Source organism: Armigeres subalbatus, chromosome 2, assembly GCF_024139115.2.
Source record: "Armigeres subalbatus isolate Guangzhou_Male chromosome 2, GZ_Asu_2, whole genome shotgun sequence".
Lineage (NCBI taxonomy): Eukaryota > Metazoa > Arthropoda > Insecta > Diptera > Culicidae > Armigeres > Armigeres subalbatus.
The window spans coordinates 155,392,350-155,411,574 of NC_085140.1; the positions used below are offsets into that span (position 1 = coordinate 155,392,350).

The 19,225-nt window shown below is 37.6% G+C and overlaps 1 protein-coding gene across 1 annotated transcript in view; it reads right to left on the reverse strand.

Annotated features, from left to right (window-relative positions):
- Positions 1-18,791, reverse strand: part of LOC134211050 (G-protein coupled receptor dmsr-1) — a 454,370-nt gene extending 435,579 nt beyond the window's left edge. Inside the window, exon 1 of the mRNA XM_062687612.1 lies at positions 17,909-18,791. The gene's annotated coding sequence lies outside the window, so the exon portion shown is untranslated. The remainder of the gene's footprint in view (positions 1-17,908) is intronic.
- Between the last annotated feature and the right edge of the window lie 434 nt (positions 18,792-19,225).

Consider the following 19,225-nt stretch of genomic DNA (forward strand, 5'->3'; position numbering starts at 1 on the left):
TCTTCTAAATTTCGCGTCGTTCAGAAATGGGGCTAAGCATTCTACCCTTGCCAACATACTACTTCTGTTAAATGTAGCCGGTCTATGCTATGAATATTGTGACAAGAACTGTTTCCAAACACTGAACTAAAATTTTCGTCTAAGCAGAGAGTGATTTTCCCCGTTACCCTCGATATCTATTGATTTGTTTATTTCTCTGCGAAGACCACATTATCAAGAAGACTGGCAACACAGCCTGAAATCGGGCGACACTGTTAGCAGCGCTGTCGGTGAGCCGAGGTGGTACTATGTATGTTTGTGTGAGTGAATTGACACTGTAACCTCAGTTACACGATCAATCAAAAACATTAAAACAACATTTAAATTATGCTAAAAAAAACTCTCGAGAAGTACACTGAGATTAAACGTATTTCAATTTTATGAGATCAGCATAACTTTAAGCCGAATAATATTCGGAATTTTGCCTTGAGCTGACGATTAAAGTGCCGCACTCTATATCAATTTCCGTACGGACCTGTTAATTTCCTTCACATTTCGACTGAAGACTGTTTTCATGATTTGATTTCAAGACAAAATTTTCAAAACGACTTATCTGCTTTGGTAAACAAAGATTCATACGGAAACCTTCATCTACCTATTGGTGGTGATAATTTGCGTGGGAGAGCAATCAGATTCGTCAAATCGTCGTTTGAATCTTGTCGTTTTGAAAATTTTGTCTTGATTTGAAACAATTCACTCTCTAGATTTTTCTTAATTTTTAACATTACCTTGCCTAAAAACCCAAAAGATCGAAAAGGTTCTGCTATCCTAGATATAGTAGAAAATGAACTCTTCACTCAGAGACTGAGTGAAATTTTATTGCCGTATCTTTTTATCTCACGAAAATCTTACTAATTTTTCGTAAAAAGTGGAACTACTCAAATTTTGATTAGTTCCACTTTTTACGAAAAAATGATAAAGATTTCCGTCACTTAGTCTTTGAGTAATTTGAAATGGACGTGTACAGAAATAGTACCAAATAGTTTTTCTTGAAAATTCCTAACTTTGAGAAAACCCGCGTTAGATGTTCTCCGCCATACAAATTTCCGGCGGTTAACTCATGCTAGCTGTTTGCACATATACATTAGCGCCTGGCAACTGCGAGTAGGAAACCAGTCATTGCTAATAATTCATTGAGAAAATTCAGATGATAGATAACAAAAATAGATGTTAATATATAGAAAAAAAAACGGCAAATATTGAGAATGTTAATTCACTAGCCGTGATTATGCTACCTTGGAGCAAGCCAGAATTTTGACAGATTAATAATTTTCCGATGCAAATAAAACTCATTTTTATCGCTTTTCAGTTTTTGATGTTTCACCGTTCCAATACACGGTTAGATGGCTTTACCCATTAATGGGTACTATGTTATTGTTGATATTATTCCCACCGTGAAAAATTCACCCATTTTCTTGAAAAAGTGCCACTACCCATTTTAATGAGTTTCAGACATAGTAACCCATTAATGGGTAAAGTCATCTAACAGTGTAGGTTCAAATTCGTTTTTAAATTACAACACTATTTTGTAGACAAACGGATAAGAACACAAAAATGACCCCAAAGAAATAAGTTTAAAGCATGTAAAACTAAGTAAACAGCCTCAACTCTTTTTGTTTTTCCACGAGGAATTTTGCTGCCTGTACAAAACTGAGCTGATTTGTGATTCCGTGTGGTTTGTTTTGTGAATTGACAGCTATATTCCATTGCAAATAATCAGCGATGCCAGATCTACGGAAATTTCCGTAGATCTACGGAATTGAGTGCTTTCTACGGATCTACGGATCCGTAGATAAAAACTACGGAAATTTGAAAATTTCTGCGGAAATCTACGGATTTTTTACTACCACACTTTTGGTTTCAATTTATCTGGTTTCAAATTTAGTTCAAGTTGAGTAAACAATATATATAAGTTCCTAATATATGGGTTTCTATTTAGAGGGAAAGACCGTTACAAATATTTATTGAAAGTTATGTCATATTGGTCTCTGAAAGGTCAAGGAGAGAGAATAATTTTTATTTTTGAAATGAATTAAAAACATAAACTCATTGGATTCATTAAAGAATGTTTCGAAAATTCTAAAAGAAAAATGGAAATTTTATTGTTGCTTCCTCAATTTATTAATTTCAGAAAAAAATAATCAGAGGGGGACATGTTTTTTTTAATAATTGTATCGACTTTATTCAATTTTAAATATGAATATATAACTCATAGACGAAAAAATAAGCTATGCGCATAAAAATCTTAAAGTGGATTTATCCGTAGATGGTGCATTCATACAACCAAACAATTCAAAAACATTCATATCTCTTTGATTTATGGGATGTGAAGATTACTTCTGTATAAGGTTAACCGCATTTTCATGATAGAATTAGAGGCGAAAACATTAGAATTAATATTTCCAGAATTTTTTTACATAGTAGTGGATTTTAAAAAGCGATCCGTGGGTAATTTTCGTTACGATTTGAATCGAATGAACTTCTGTCTTGCTTCCATTTGAAGAAAAATTGAAGAAAATCAGCGTTGAAGAGAGATCAATTTCCACGCTGATACTCGTCCCTCCATTATGAAAGCAACCCTGAAAAAAAAAATTCTAGTCGAACATTGACCGAGATTACCAAGTCCAGTAAAGAATCACATTGAAAATAATTCTTGTGTATGATGCAAATAACTAATTAATTCAGTGAAATCAAACATCCTATTTAGGTTCTTGAATAACATTCTTACTCCTGTGTTATAATCCTGAAGCTAAGTTTGAACAGCCGTGTGTGTAATCTATGTGGAATTTAGGATTCACCTTCGACCAGTTGGAAGTCAGTAAAGGAAGGTCCCACTGATTGAAAGCGGAGGAGAGGCACATTTGGTCCTTCGAAACGTATAGTTTCCCAATAATCCGGCCCGAAGGACCATTATATTGAATTACCGGAACCTCTTCAACATAGAGAGAGATGTTTAGAGTGCGCTGCCATAAACGTAATAAATTTCAAGGCTCAAGCGAACCCTGGATTCTTGCCTGCACAATTCATAACACAGCTGAAACATTTATTAAGACTTAAGACTTTTGAATGTCGAATATTCTTTTACAAAACTTTGGAATTTACTTTTCTAGCTCGTTCGGCTACTCCTAGAGCTTCGTTCTAGAATTTTCTAGAGGAAAGTCCAAATGAACTACTGGATAAATTTCTAAATAAATAGAATAGTGTAGCGATTTTCCAAAAAGTTAATAAAATAATTTCAGAATTAATTCCTGTTGAAATTTTTTGAGGAATTCCTTTAATAATATTTATAAAAAATTCTGAACTAGTTTCTGGAAGAATTCTTTACGGAACTTACCAATGTTGTCCTATATAAATTTCCGAAGGAATTTGTGGGAAGTTAGTGAAATTCGAAAGCAACTCCTTTAGGAGGTTTCGAAGAAGTTTCTGAAAATTTGCGAAGATTTTCCAAAGGAAGTCCTGTTGGAATTTTAAAATGAATTTCTGGAATAGTTTTTGATGGAATATCTATAGGATTTTTGAAGGAATTTCAAAAAAAGGATGTTTTGGATGACTTACCAAATTAATTCATGGATAATTGTTCCCATAGAATTGTTTAAAGTATTTACAAAAAATGTCAAGCAGACTTTCCATATAATTATGGATACATTTATGAAATACTATTTAATCCAGGAGTTGCTCCAGAAATTCCTTGAAATTTAATAAATAGAAGTTTGGTAATGGATGGATTGTTATTCCGTTATTTTGAGGATTTTCTTGGTTTGCTATCCTAATTTCAATGTCAAAATAGGGTTTTGTTTTACTTGTTCTTCTGTACTGGACTAGTTCTGACCTTACAGTTCTTACTGCTGACGCCAAATTATAATTACGTCAAAATTGTTGGTTAACCAACATAACCACAACTATGGCACTGCCAGCGCTACAGCTTAATAATTTGAAATGTTCTGAAAAATAATAATAAGAAGTCCATAATATTGAACTGATTCTATGTTCACATTTTTAAATAACATGCGAAAACGGTAGTATCAGCATTGGAAACAGTACTGACAAAAATATGTATAGCAACTGCCATTACGGTGAGTGTCGAAGTGTGTGTATAGGGCACTATGCCTTAAATCTATTTCTTCTTGGTTTTCCATGAAAGTACGGATATAACAAGACCAGTAACTATAAATTTTGACGATTAGTGGTCTTGTTGTTATCTAATTTCTATGCAGTGAGAAAAGTTAGAGATCAGTCGTGTAATGTTCTGTATACTAGGATAGTGGAGAAGCGACGAAATAGGGCAAGGGAGCCCTACACTAATTACGTAAGCAATTTTTCTGGGTTTTTCAACCCCCCCTCCCCCCATGTAAGATTTTTCCCATACAAATCAATTTTTATTTATATGGAGCGTAAGAAAATGGCCGACCCCCCCTCCCCCCATAAGTGCTTACGTAATTAGTGTACGACCCCAAGGCAAAAATTTTGAGTGAATCTACGGAATTAATGTCGAAGCAATCTGGCATCGCTGCAAATAATAAAGGTGCGGGGTTCATCGACGTTTGCTTGGCTTGGTAGATCTTCAGCAAAATAAACATAAAAGAGAAATTTTGTAACCCGGCGAACCAAGCGGCGAGGGTTCGTGGTGCCGGTTGACTAATAGCCAGAAGCTAGGCAATTAACTGACGGGGCATAATCGTGGATGGCCAATGTAAATTGATCGGTACAGGCGATTTGCGAAAATAGTTAGTATACACGCTTCATGACAAATTTTTTGGCACATTGCGATCGCAAGTATTGCATCTGTATTCGTGATGTCGACATAATTTAAGGTAGAATTCTACTTTTCCCTACTGTGGAAAATATTTCTTCTAAAAGTTATTTGTTGACAGTTAACTAACACTAGCAGACATCGACTTCCTCCGCACCTTCATTAGATCCCATTTACTTTTGTCAGCTAAGATCACTACCACACCGATAACAAGCTACCACTTCAACTCAGAAGAGGCTCTGTCGGCAATGAAGTTGACCGTTTGTATGGAAAAATGCCAGAGCTGCCAGTCTTCTTGATAAAGTGGTCTTCGTTCTCTGTCAACAAAGGGATTTACACAAGAGTTGAAATTTTCTTATTTGTTTTATGCTATGCTTATTATCTTTACTTTCATTTCAGCTGTCGTTGAATAATGAAATATGTATCTGAGAACCAATTAAGCGTTGAAGTTTATTAAGTACTTAAAATGGCCTTGCAGCTCCCGGAACATATGATCCAAGGGCATGTGCTCATTCAGGAACGGTGAATAATCTTGACTAACCGCCAAGCTAACCGCAACATAATTCATCTTGGGATCCACAGTGCTTATATATATGGAGAAGCGGAAATTTTAACTGGAAATGTCGGATAATCAAGAAATTGCAACGATCTGGTCTGTTGTGGAGAAAACAATCATGGTCGCACTTTAGTCGATCTAGCAATGGGTTCAACTATTGACAGTTTAAACCTAGGTTTGGACGCAAAAGACAAACCAGAGCTAGATCATCTGCAGCCAAACCTTCAACAGTCGATGTTGAAAGGACGGGGAATATTGAGATGTGAAATAGAAAATCCTTTGGAAGGTGTTTTGTCACAGTAACCCAAAAAATATGTTTTAACTAGTCGACCCGGCAAACCTGACAGACATTGTAGGTTAAAATCGAAGACCACTTTATCAAGAAGACTGGCAGCTCTGGCATTTTTCCATACAAACGGTCAACTTCATTGCCGACAGAGCCTCTTCTGAGTTGAAGTGGTAGCTTGTTATCGGTGTGGTAGTGATCTTAGCTGACAAAAGTAAATGGGATCTAATGAAGGTGCGGAGGAAGTCGATGTCTGCTAGTGTTAGTTAACTGTCAACAAATAACTTTTAGAAGAAATATTTTCCACAGTAGGGAAAAGTAGAATTCTACCTTAAATTATGTCGACATCACGAATACAGATGCAATACTTGCGATCGCAATGTGCCAAAAATTTGTCATGAAGCGTGTATACTAACTATTTTCGCAAATCGCCTGTACCGATCAATTTACATTGGCCATCCACGATTATGCCCCGTCAGTTAATTGCCTAGCTTCTGGCTATTAGTCAACCGGCACCACGAACCCTCGCCGCTTGGTTCGCCGGGTTACAAAATTTCTCTTTTATGTTTATTTTGCTGAAGATCTACCAAGCCAAGCAAACGTCGATGAACCCCGCACCTTTATTATTTGCAATGGAATATAGCTGTCAATTCACAAAACAAACCACACGGAATCACAAATCAGCTCAGTTTTGTACAGGCAGCAAAATTCCTCGTGGAAAAACAAAAAGAGTTGAGGCTGTTTACTTAGTTTTACATGCTTTAAACTTATTTCTTTGGGGTCATTTTTGTGTTCTTATCCGTTTGTCTACAAAATAGTGTTGTAATTTAAAAACGAATTTGAACCTACACTGTTAGATGACTTTACCCATTAATGGGTTACTATGTCTGAAACTCATTAAAATGGGTAGTGGCACTTTTTCAAGAAAATGGGTGAATTTTTCACGGTGGGAATAATATCAACAATAACATAGTACCCATTAATGGGTAAAGCCATCTAACCGTGTATTGGAACGGTGAAACATCAAAAACTGAAAAGCGATAAAAATGAGTTTTATTTGCATCGGAAAATTATTAATCTGTCAAAATTCTGGCTTGCTCCAAGGTAGCATAATCACGGCTAGTGAATTAACATTCTCAATATTTGCCGTTTTTTTTTCTATATATTAACATCTATTTTTGTTATCTATCATCTGAATTTTCTCAATGAATTATTAGCAATGACTGGTTTCCTACTCGCAGTTGCCAGGCGCTAATGTATATGTGCAAACAGCTAGCATGAGTTAACCGCCGGAAATTTGTATGGCGGAGAACATCTAACGCGGGTTTTCTCAAAGTTAGGAATTTTCAAGAAAAACTATTTGGTACTATTTCTGTACACGTCCATTTCAAATTACTCAAAGACTAAGTGACGGAAATCTTTATCATTTTTTCGTAAAAAGTGGAACTAATCAAAATTTGAGTAGTTCCACTTTTTACGAAAAATTAGTAAGATTTTCGTGAGATAAAAAGATACGGCAATAAAATTTCACTCAGTCTCTGAGTGAAGAGTTCATTTTCTACTATATCTAGGATAGCAGAACCTTTTCGATCTTTTGGGTTTTTAGGCAAGGTAATGTTAAAAATTAAGAAAAATCTAGAGAGTGAATTGTTTCAAATCAAGACAAAATTTTCAAAACGACAAGATTCAAACGACGATTTGACGAATCTGATTGCTCTCCCACGCAAATTATCACCACCAATAGGTAGATGAAGGTTTCCGTATGAATCTTTGTTTACCAAAGCAGATAAGTCGTTTTGAAAATTTTGTCTTGAAATCAAATCATGAAAACAGTCTTCAGTCGAAATGTGAAGGAAATTAACAGGTCCGTACGGAAATTGATATAGAGTGCGGCACTTTAATCGTCAGCTCAAGGCAAAATTCCGAATATTATTCGGCTTAAAGTTATGCTGATCTCATAAAATTGAAATACGTTTAATCTCAGTGTACTTCTCGAGAGTTTTTTTTAGCATAATTTAAATGTTGTTTTAATGTTTTTGATTGATCGTGTAACTGAGGTTACAGTGTCAATTCACTCACACAAACATACATAGTACCACCTCGGCTCACCGACAGCGCTGCTAACAGTGTCGCCCGATTTCAGGCTGTGTTGCCAGTCTTCTTGATAATGTGGTCTTCGTTAAAATGCATGTTGTGGACTCGGTACTCATACGAATCCTAATTTTAGTTTTCCAGAATTTACACAACCTTACTCGTGATTTTCGCATGAGCAAATATCATATAAACCCGCCGGAAACGATAAAAACATATCTGCAGAAGGAATTAAGTCATAGAACATTGACTGAACTGATAGATTTGACTTTATATAAATAAAAACTACTTGAGGTTGATTTGACTAGCGAGAGGATTCACTCATGGCCGGATTGAGGAAGAGGGGGGGGGGGCTTTGAGTCATGACCCCGGGCCCTCACATAACCGTATGTACCAGAATCAACCTTTTTCGTACATTTAGGAGCTCCCGAAAACAGTCGAATCCGACCCTGGATTCGCCAAATGGCAAAATTTTTCATGGATTAATTTTTGCTGGGATCAGCAGTGTTGCTGTTTATATATGCATATGAAAACATGAAACGTTTCACTGCGAATTACAAGGTTGTGGTTTAGTTAGAATAAAACTAGAACCGAAATCGATCTACAGCATGGCGCTGCTAGTAACCTAATGATTGACAATTAGAGAGAGAAACTAACCTAAGCCTATTATTTGGCCTATTATTTATAAACCTATTATACTGGAAAAAATCAATAAAAGTACGATAAACCGTATTTATTCTAATTGATTGCTGGTTCGCTATTTTGAATTAAATTCGGTTATCATTTTTGTTATGTTGACTGGTAATTCAACCAAAATGATAACAATTCTAGTTATCAATATAACTGGATAATAAAGTTTGTTATTAATAAGTTATTCTGCTCTCAACTCTGTACAGCTGACTGTTATTTATATAAAATGGTCATATGGCATCATGATTTGATTATAAATAGTTTTCAGTAAATGCAAGATTGTAGAAAGCGTATTGCTCTTCTCTTCTGCTCCTCAAGAAAGCGTAATTGGGTGAGTGCCTAGAGATGACGCCGTGCAATCACTCGATTCGAGTTCGAATCCCAATGAATGGCAGCATTTTTTTTCAATGCGTAACGAAGTCGGCAAAGAAGATTCAACTATTTTCGTCGATAAAACAGTGATGGCTGATAACTAAATAATAACTAAATTAGTTATTTGAGTAAATAACATGTATAACAAAATGTGTTATCAATTTGGTATCAGTGATAACATAATTTGTTATCATGTAGTTATTTCACGAATAAAATTCTGGTATCATTTTTGTTATGTTGGCTGTTAAGTCAGCCAAAATGATAACAAGTTCAGTTATCAATATGTCCGATAACCGGATAACAGAATTTGTTATCAATTAGTTATTTATTTGTGCTCGGGGAGTGATTCAAATTTAGACTTTTTCGGTCCCCTGTGCTTAAACGATTGTTTTTGCTATTTTAATAGTCCTCCCAAATTTTTAGCTGATTTGGATGTAATTTGGTTGTGCACGTGCCGTTTGAAGGTTGTATGAAAATTACTATGAGAATTGCCACTTATGTAAAGGATCGTTTCGTGAAGCAGACCAGAATATATTTGAATATGTTTAACGCATCGTCATCACAGATCCTAAGCTGAAAGTCAGTTGTTTTGCGAAGCAATCTGACTTTTGTAAGCAAAATTATGAAGAAAACAGAAATGCTCATTATTGATATTGATGTTATTCTTTTACGTGTTAAATTGAATTTTCCACAATTCAGTATTTCCATAATAAATTTTATTGCCTGCATCAAATCGTTTAGCAACAACGAGGATATTTTCCCTTGTTAAATTTCCTATAATGCTAATGTATTCATACGTTTTTAGAGCTTAATGGGCATTGATGGGGAACGGTTTTTCACAAAAGTTACTGTTTTCATAGTAATTTTCGTACAAGCTTCAAACTGCTTGTGCTCAGTCAAATTACATCCAAATTAGCTAAAAATTTAGGACGATTATTAAAACGGCAAATGCCATCGTTCAAGCATAGGGGAGCAAAAAAGTCAAAATTTGAATCACTCTAGTGGGCACGTTGTATTCGCGGAATTTCTGCAGTACCTGGCGAATGGCGAACACCTGGTCTGTGGTGGAGCATTCACCCATAAAACCCGCCTGGTACTGCCCCACGAACTCCCTTGCTATTGGTGCTAGTCGACGGCATAAAATTTGGGAGAGTACCTTGTAGGCGGCGTTCAGTAATGTGATTGCGCGGTAGTTGCTACAATCCAGCTTAGCGCTCTTTTTGAAGATGGGACGCACGATACCTTTCATCCACTCCTGCAGCAAAACTTCCTCCTCCCAAATCTTGGTAATGACCCAGTTTCACATACATTTGCACCAATAAATCAAGTCTGTTCTACTAGATCTCTGAAGTGCGGCATCTATACCGACGCGGCATCTCACCTGGATTTACCCTATATGAAACCTGCGAACTGGTATTGCTTGCAAAGTTGTGTTACTTTTAGATTAAATTAGTGATCTCCAGTCCAAAGTCCAAAGTCCTTGTTAAGCAATACATTTTTATAAGCACTCAAAAGCTTAGAATAATATCTACCAGCTAAGGGTATTGAAGGGCTGCGAAATGGTGAGTTGACATCCGGGAAGGGGCGCCTAACATAGCTCTGGTTCTCACAAGCTCCAATACTCACGCTTCCACGGGTCTTCCGATGACAATTGACCGCCAGCTAAGGGTTGCGTACTTAGCTGGTAGTGCAGCCTGGGCACTGTTGTCCTTCTGACATCAGCTAGAGTGAGAGGGTGCGTCCTGTGGGGTCTGCCTAGGATGTGGTGGGGTTCGACAGTGGGCTCTGTTCAACTTCTATAAAAAGCTGCATGTGTCCCCAAGCAGGCCCTATCAAAGCGACCGTGTGCCGCTCAAAGCGCACTAGCCTAGTCCTGGTGTTGGGTGGGACTTTAAACAAATTTGACCCGACTGATCGAGCGTCTGTCCACCAAGGAGGTGCGGCTCCAACAGCGTCTGTTCTGGCATCCAGCAGCTGAGTATGAAATGCTATTCCCCGGAAGCTATACCTAAGATGGCAGCCTATCCCGGTGGATAGGGAACCTTGGGCCAACAACCTACTGTTCCCGAAACATCCATTTGTTCGAGAATCCAATAATGAAAACTGTTCCTCATCGTAATCGACGAGATTCTGGTAGATGCGATTAACCGTGAACCAAACCGCGGGCTGTTATGGCAGTCTATAACCATGGAGCACCTAAATGACTTCGAATTGGCGGATGATGTTGCACTCCTCGCGCAACGGCGCTCTGATATGCAGAGTAAGCTCAACGACCTTGCCGAGCGCTCCTCTTCGGCAGGTTTAGTCATCAACGTCAACAAAACCAAATCGTTGGATGTAAACACGGTGACTCTTTCCAGTTTCACAGTATCCGGGCAACCAGTGGAGAATGTTGAAAGCTTCCAATATCTTGGTAGCCAAATGGCGTCAGACGGCGGTACCAAGATCGACATAGGCGCTCGGATCAAGAAAGCAAGGGCTGCCTTTGCAGGTTTAAGAAATATCTGGAAAAACAAGCAGATAAGTGAGCGCACCAAAATACGAATTTTCAACTCTAACGTGAAATCTGTGCTGTTATACGCTAGCGAAACATGGTGTGTATCAATGGAGAACACTCAACGGCTGCAGGTGTTCATTAACAGATACCTGCGGTATATAATTCGGGCCTGGTGGCCTCACAACTGGATCTCAAACAACGAGCTCCATCGTCGTTGTTACCAGAGGCCGATAGCAACAGAAGTTCGGGATCGGAAGTGGGGCTGGGTCGGCCACACTCTACGTAGGGGCGGAAACGAAATCTGTAAACAAGCATTAGACTTGAACCCAGCGGGACATCGCAGCAGAGGCAGACCCAGAGGCTCATGGCGGCGAAGCCTCAATAAAGAAATAAAAGAAGTCGACCGAAATGTAACCTGGCAACAGGTTAAAGCGATAGCCGGGCAACGCTCAGGATGGAGATCTTTCAAGTCGGCCCTTTGCACCACCGGAGGTGTACAGGATCCATTAGTAAGTAAGTAAGGGTATTGAAACTAATATCAATTTCAGTACCACTCGGTACAGCATCATGAAAGCAAAACAAACGTGCGGCCCATGGCCGTGATGTATGCATCTGGTCACTCCTACCATGCCACATTTTTATGTAATTTACCAGATCTGTCATGGAGTTCTTGTCATGGAGCTTTTTTAACTATTATGCCCACAATAGCATATTTGTCCCATATGGATAAGAATTCCAGCAAAGATGGGACTGATATGCGATCATAGGCAGTATTTTCATATGGAAATAATAAGACATTTTTTAAAGTCTTTCATTTTTCTACATCAATGAACGGTAATTTATAATTGCGGTATGAACAGTAATTTATGAATGGTTTGATACTAGAGAAACAAATGGTTGGTAAAAACAAAAGTTTAAGAGATCTAAAACTTAAAAAGAAGATGTGTCGAAAATATGTTCGGCTCAATGAAAAATGAACCTATTTTGGACACGCCTCAGAATACTGTTTTTAAACATACATTGCTTTGCTCGAGATAGGAATCTGCTTCTATTAGGTTGTAATAAGTCAACAACATCATTCACATGTTTTAAATCTATGTACAAATGAACTTACAACTTTTGAAAGTTAACTTCAATTTTACAATGTCGTCTTAGTTTTGGTCAAATCCAGCCAGAATGGGTAAATGCGTGCAAATATTCTTAATAATTGCAATATTTTATAAGAAACAAATGTAGGAAATACCTTTTGCAATCAAAATTAAATGTTCTATTATTATTTCCACCGTAATTATGCCTGCCATTGCATGAATATGAATGCCCCTGCATTAATAAGAATCTTGACCTCTCCCGTTATCGATTTTTTATTTTATTTAAGGTTACCTTCCCCAAAGAACTCATATTTTTTGACCCCTTTACATATTTTTTAAATTTTGCCCGACTTTGAACGAACATTGGGTGAATTTTTCAGGCCGGTTCACATGTGAAGCACTTTTTTCCGGTTTTGTTTTTGATTTTTCAAATAGTTAGAAGCTTCAAAAATATGGGCGCTTGTGCAAAAGTAATGTATATTGACATGTATAAGGACAAGTATATACCTAGATGGCCGTATATTAACATGTATAAGGACAAGCTGTATATTAACATGTATAAGGACAAGTATATACCTAGATGGCCGTACTATACTTGTCCTTATACATGTTAAGGTGATTATAGAATGAACCCCGTGGTGAATCACCGTTACTCAATATGGGGTTGATATACAGGCCGGACTCGATTATCCGGAGGCTCGATTAACCGGAGGCTCGATTAACCGGAGAAAATAGCTCGAATATCCGGAGTAATATTTTACCCATCTTACAAAAATAAAAATATGTATTATCAGTCTGTATACGTAACGTAACCAATATGTGCAAGACAACCAGTAATGATAGTTCCTTTCTCGCGTTCCTAAGGGACTGTTCACAAATTACTTAACGATTTAGGGGGAGGGAGGAAGTCAGACCAAGCGTTACCATCCGTACAAAAAAAAATAAACCTTCCATTAAAAAGGGAGAGGGAGAGTGGAGAATCAAAATTATCAAATTCAGCGTTACGAATTTTGTGAAAGATCCCTAAGGGAACGGAAATCAAGAACATACATAAAAATGGCCAATTTATGAATTTCAATTCAATGCACCGATATTTTTTAAGCATTCGTATGTACATTTTGAGTACAGCATTGACATTGTGACTCATGCTACCAAATGGTCCTCCGGAATATCCGGAATGGGTTCGTTCACAAATTTCGTAACGCTAAATTTGACGATTTTAACCTCCATCCTCCCCCTCGTAACGTTTTTTGTATGGAAGGTTTAATTCCTTGAAGTGTGACAATCTATACAAATTTTTTAGATGGTTATTTTTTGCGTTACGTAATTAATGGATCTTCCCTTAATTATGAAATGAATATTTTCATATTCTAAAAAACCACTCGGTGGCCAAGGTGATCCATACACAATGTCATGCTCAGAATGTCGGTTAATAACCCGGTGAAAATTGTTTCTGATAGGGATCCGCAGGTGACAAGAAGGCGAGACGCGCAGAGAGCATGGTGGTTCGATTTGAGGTCCCTCCGTGGACTACAAAGTTGGCGACGTGCTAATACTAACCGAGCTGAATGTAGACGAATTTTATGTACTGCAAAGCCCTTAGTGCGAATAAATCCAATGAAATAAATTTCTTTGTTAGTATGTCAAATGGTGCTATGCAATGAAATTCATTATTTTTTGTTTTATTTCACTGATGTTCCGGAATTTTCGGAAAGCCACAAAATTAAGTGCATAGGTACTCATAATACAAAAACAAATGCATCAGAAAAATCTTGGTGCTTTACGATAAAATTTAGAAGTTTTCATTTTAAAGGATCCTCTAGATTTCCCGGAAGACAGGTGAACAAGTGGAGGGTTTTCCGCTTCACGAAATGTTTTCTCCTTATTAGGGCGGGAATCAAACTCACACTCCATGGCTTGCAAATACGCTAAAGCGACTGACGCCACTAACATTGCAAATTCCAGAAATTTCCCGGGTAAATTATAAAGAATTTCCTTCGGGAATCTCGAAGAACTACCTGCGTAAATTTCCAAGGATTTCCTGTTGAAATCCACAGAATTTCACGTTGAAATCAAATGATTTAACGGGGCAGGACCGTTTGTTGTTTGGCCGAATATGTCATTAATACGAAACTCGACTGGCATAAAATCATTTGGCCGAAATAGACATATCGCCGATAATGTCGTTCGGCCGAACAGGTCATTTGACTGAAAAGTCGTCTAATCGAATAGGTCTTAGCCAAAAAGGCCTGGATGGTCGTTTGGTAGAAAAGGGCCATTTGGCCGAAACGAACATATAGTGTTGTTTGCCCGAGGTGCCGAAAAGACATAAGGTCGAAAATGGTTTGCGGCGTACGGGTGAAGATCATACGGCCGAACTGATAATTTGGCCGAAAAAGATGTTTGCTCCGACAGCTCATTTGTTCGAAAATGACGTTTGACGGAACAGGTCGACGTTTTTCGCCGTATAATCCGATCAGCCGAATAATACTCCCTCCCTGCTAAGCTACCGTTTCGGTCAAATGAAATTTTCGATGACAAGGCCTATTCGACCAAACGACCTGTTATGGCATACGGCTTTTCGGCCAAATTACTAGTTTGGTCATACCGCCAAACCATTTTCCACATAATAATCGTATCGGACAAATGAAATTCGGCTAGATAGCTTTCGTCTTAACGTATTATTCGGTCATGTGGTATTCGATCAAATGACTTTCAACCAAACGACCCTTCGTCTTTTGAAAATTTTCTAGTAGAATTTCCGAAGGTTTACTAATAGACAACATAAGGAATTTCACGTAGAAATCCAAAGAAATTCCGTAAAAAATCCAGTTGAAATTCCGTTGGAAACAGTTTTTGTGAAACTTAAAAAAAAACACAAGGAAATTCTGTTAAATTCGAAGCATGCATGGCAAAGGCACACTCCTAAGCAATTTCCCGTGAAAATTTTAAAGGAAATTCCCGTGAAAACTTTAGAGCAATTCCTGTTGAAAGTTCGAAAAACTTGGAAGAATCTCCTGGGACAGCTCATTAGATTTTTCCGGGGAAAATAAAAGGGTTCTCCCGTTAATGTCTTAAAATATCCTGCAAGAAAACTTCACGTTACGAACGTAATAAAAAATCGCCAAGCCATCGCCGACGATTATCGGATTGGTGCTGACCTCTAACGGTACTCAGAATCCATTAACGGACCAACGGGATATTTTATTAGATGTTATAGGGTAACGGTACCAATAGTGGAGGTATTAGTTGATCCGAAAAAGAAAATATTTTTTAAAAATTGATAATTATGGGAAATTTACTGCTTTAATATCTTAGTCAATAGATAAACTAATAAATTTTCTAACAACAATGACATAGATGTCATTTAACATCAACAATTACCGAATATTGCTTGCACCACTATGGGTGCACTGTTCCTTTAGTGGCAATAAAAATTAATTTTGGTTCCTTTAGTGGTGCTATCCATTGGTTTCTTATGAGACTCGCCACTATTGGTACAGTTGTACCACTATAGGTGCAAGGGAGTAAATTTTGTTAAGGAAAATTATTGTTTTCGATAGTTTTTCAAGCGAAATCTCAAGATAAGTTGCATTCAACAGGATGTTTAAAGCACGACGCATCAACTGAAACCATCGTAAACTGTATAAATATGATAAATCTCATTAAAACCCCACTACTTCCACTATTGGTGCTACCTCCACTAAGGGTACGGTTACCCTATAACCAAAATAAGGATTATTTGAGCAAAAGTCAAATTTTCATCAACAACAAAAAATGGCTCTATTATCCGGAGTGAAATTTTTTTCAACACTCCGGATAATCGAGTCCGGCCTGTATTTATATTTTTCGGTGAACAATAACTATACGCCATTTGTTTTCCTGCGTGACGTTTCGGTCTACTACTTTGTCTCGACCATCTTCAGACGCATTTCGATCACCGCAGCAATTTCCACCTCGTTGTCTGCTGGGCGATCACGTACCACGTACAACGAGGTGGAAATTGCTGCGGTGATCGAAATGCGTCTGAAGATGGTCGAGACAAAGTAGTAGACCGAAACGTCACGCAGGAAAACAAATAGCGTATAGTTATTGTTCACCGAAAAATATCAATAAATCAACCCCATATTAAATTATGATTGTTCAGCATTACTAAGCAAACGATCTACCATTATTTCAGCCCCATACGCATTATGGTTCTTTCATCTCGTGCTCTTGAATTTTTGACGGAAAAGGGCAATATATCCCGTGGTGTATTTCAAAATTATCACATGTTTTTTATTCCCATTTACAAAAGCCCGAATCTAGCGTAATAATGTTTGCGCAGTTCTGAAAATTAAGTCGATTACTCAGCAAAAGTGATTAAACGATCTGCCATTGATTCATCCCAACTGCAGGTTATGGTTCTCTGAACACGTGCTATTAGTAGAATTCGGCAAAAAAGCACGTGGTTTCCAAGATTTCTCAAGGTTGAATAAAAATTTCCATAGCTTTTCCTCTTATTTTTTAAATTTTTGTGTAATTAAATTGCAAAGTTTCGAGAAATACCAATTTTTCAGAACAAGAATTAGAATTTTGAAATATAATTTTGAACAACTCTTAAACATGAATTATGAATTAAAATGATTACCTACCCATAATAAAAAAAAATTTCGGTTTCTGTACAATCAAATTTTACGAACCAGAAGTAGAAGAACCCCGTCTATAGGTGGGTATGAGTATCAGAGTTTTAACATGATTGTCTACAATTGTTATTCTTTCGTTAATCACAAACCTCCTTTGGTATTTAATAGAACGCTGTTCTCATATATGTTGTTCAAACCAAACCATCCGTTTTTCTCATCCATGTTGTAAGTTGCACTGTGATTAACGAAACAGATAGACCAACGAAATTATCCCAGCTCTTCTAAAAAACAAGCAAAACATATTCCTAGAACCTTTTCGAACATAGATTAAAATCATGCATGAAAAAGAGTTCGGCAGGATAATATTGCGTTTCACGAGAAATATTCTATTCCAGATTGCTGGATCATATGATGATAATAGAAAGCTACAATAATCGCAATTAGGGCATAGTGAACATGATATCTTTTTATTTCTAATGAACATAAAATTCGTTGTTAACCATCCGTTTTATCCAGTATGAACATGTCAGTCGTTTTTATTCTAGGAAAACCTGCACTGCAATTTTAGCGAATACAAATGAGAACATTGTAACTTTCGTAATTTATATTTACTCTCCTCTTACATTGCTGAGCTTGCAACTTGCAATCAAATAATATTAACGCTCTTCGTTTGATGTTATACGCTGGTCGCGAAATAAAGCGAATGTTTTACGTCAAAAGTTTATTAAAATACAGAACACTAATGAAAAATACACAACGAAGAAAGAAGTGCTGGCGAAACTTTAACTTCAAAACGGGAATGTCTGAAGTGTTTTCAGACGATGTGCCATGGCGTGACTAAACAACTTTGGTTCTACTATAGTCCAACCAAACAAAGATGGGAACACTCAATAACTGCTAATAAGCGCACTTACCAACTTGAAGTGAGTCCGAAGAAAGGTTTATTTTATTATCGGTTCACTGAAAGACACGCACTCTATTTATCTTGTGCCGAGCCTAAAAGTTAATTGAATCGTACACATCCATTAACACTAACTGCACTGCACAAGGATAGATCATTAGAAGCACCTTGATGGCTGTATCCACCATAAAAACCAGGACCGAAGAAATTTCACTTTCACTTTACGACCGAGATGATAAGCACTTAAATCGAACGCCCAAACCATCCATTGTAAAATTTATAGACACTGTAATTGAACGGATTCCATCTGGCAGCCACCAATCATTTTAATCGAAATCATTCACAAATTCAGCCGGCCTCTTCTCTGTCATTCCAATACTCTGAAGTCGGGCTTTAAACCATTCACTTTATTCTCTTCAAATCGTCTTCATTAGAGACAACACGACAATCAATACTTTAAATATTTTCCCGCCGTCACGATAAATCTCATGTAAGTTATATCTCCTTTAGGTACATAAAATCTTAAAGCCATCTCCAGCATTTATAAACACTTACGAAGCACCGCACGAACACGAGATTGATTCGAAATCGAAGAGTTAGTCCACACTTCCACGCAAACGACCGACCGACTGCTCTCGACACAATCTGAAGGAAAACTGAATGAAATGCTCCACCGTGCAATGTATTTTGATCGACAGCGATGGTACGTCGGTAACCACCCATCCGTATCACCCAGCCACCGTTTGCCACCCACTTGCGGGTGAATTTGTATCCTCACGATAACTCGTCGTCGTCGTCGTCGTCTGGGTAAAACAAGTTAACGAGCAAACGTTTCACACGCTCGAACACCTGAGAACAAACGACAGATTGACGAACCACGACAACATATCGGGGAGCACGACAAGGACGAGCATCCTCATGCGACGCGATGTATTCCGGTACTGACGGCCAGCTTGTTGGCACTGTTCAGATGCTGGATTTCTTTCGTTCACTTCCGTTGCACGGTACACTGTTGCCAGGATGTTTCTTGGGATGCATATGAAATATTAGCCGACCCGGTAGACATCCTCCTGAATAGCAGGCGAGAATGATCGTTGTGAATTGTCCACGCACAATACTCATAGTTTAGATCTTAATTTGAATTTTTAAATTTTACTCGTGTTTTTATGAACATGTCGGAAATAATAACGAACGTATTTGCGGAAGGAATGAAGAGAATTCACCCAGCCGTTTTCAAGTTAAGCAGGTACGAGTCCAAACCAATTATACAAAAGAAGCAGCAGATGAGTCATCCAATAAGATTCCTTAATATGAATCCTTAATTGAAAGA